Genomic DNA, 1173 nt, shown 5'->3' with positions numbered 1-1173 from the left:
TGCCTTTGAATTGTAATTGCTGTTTATTTGGCTGCCTAATAGGATCTTCAGGTGATTTTCTATTATAATTTGTGTGTGTTGCCGATTGATAACCTGTCCAGTTTCTTGAGGTGGTGATATGGGAGGAAATGTTCAATGAAGCTTCTGAAGAGCCAGAGAGAAAGATTTGAAATAAAAAGAGATTACTAATATTTCCTAAAGTTTTCCCTCTGTGTTTGTAGTGCCGGGAGTGACATCAGAATATAACATACTTCTCAACTGTAATATAATTTTTAATATAAAAGTTATTTGTTATCACTCACCACCGTAGCCCAGAAGTGAAACATAATCCAAATACATTATCCATAGGTTTGGCATGTATTTCCCTAGTGCAGCTGTTTTCCAGGGAACCAAGTCCTAATTATTTAATACTTTCAAAGTCAATAAATTATTGGAGGGAAGCTGAAGGCTTGTTGTAGGTAAAATTTCTCTGTGAAATGAAAGTAGTCTCATGAAATGTGAAGTTGCAACAAGGTATCATTTAATAACAGCAAGTAATATTTTTAAATTACTATTTAGAAATGTATTGTCTGATATTAAAATGACTTTATATAAATGCTGTGTCCTCAATTTAAAAGGACATTGTTAAACCCTCAAGGACTGGAACAAGCCTTCTCTACCTAATTAAATTAAGTGCAGTGTATAGTGCCTTTCTGTGAAGATTAACAGAATGCATTTCTTGTCAGTCTAAGTGTTGCCTGTGGCAGTATTTTTTTGAATTTAATTAAAAGCTGTTCTTTTATGAAGAGGAATTATACAGCATAATTCCTCTTACATACGTTTACATATCTAAAGCCTGTTTGGGAGAAAGTGGAGGGTGAAATGAAATAAAAGATAAGACAGGAGAACAGAGCTGACCAAATTGTAGGTATACAAAAGGAAGTTACTATTTCCTGGCTGTCAGGAAATTTCATTTCAAAAATAAAAAAGAGTGGAGATGAACCAGGTGTCTGTGAAGACAATTGTTTTCACTGTGTTGTCTTAGACTAGATATTTATCTTATACCCCGTCAACAATGTTGAGAAAATTACAGGGCATTTGCCAAAGAAGTAATTCTTCCAGGAACTCTCATATATTCAAATACTTATTGTGCAATGTGTTCTTTCAATGTGTGTAATTGGCTATAGCAGGTTT

Source organism: Dasypus novemcinctus, chromosome 7, assembly GCF_030445035.2.
Source record: "Dasypus novemcinctus isolate mDasNov1 chromosome 7, mDasNov1.1.hap2, whole genome shotgun sequence".
Lineage (NCBI taxonomy): Eukaryota > Metazoa > Chordata > Mammalia > Cingulata > Dasypodidae > Dasypus > Dasypus novemcinctus.
Note: the sequence above shows the minus strand (reverse complement) of the source record.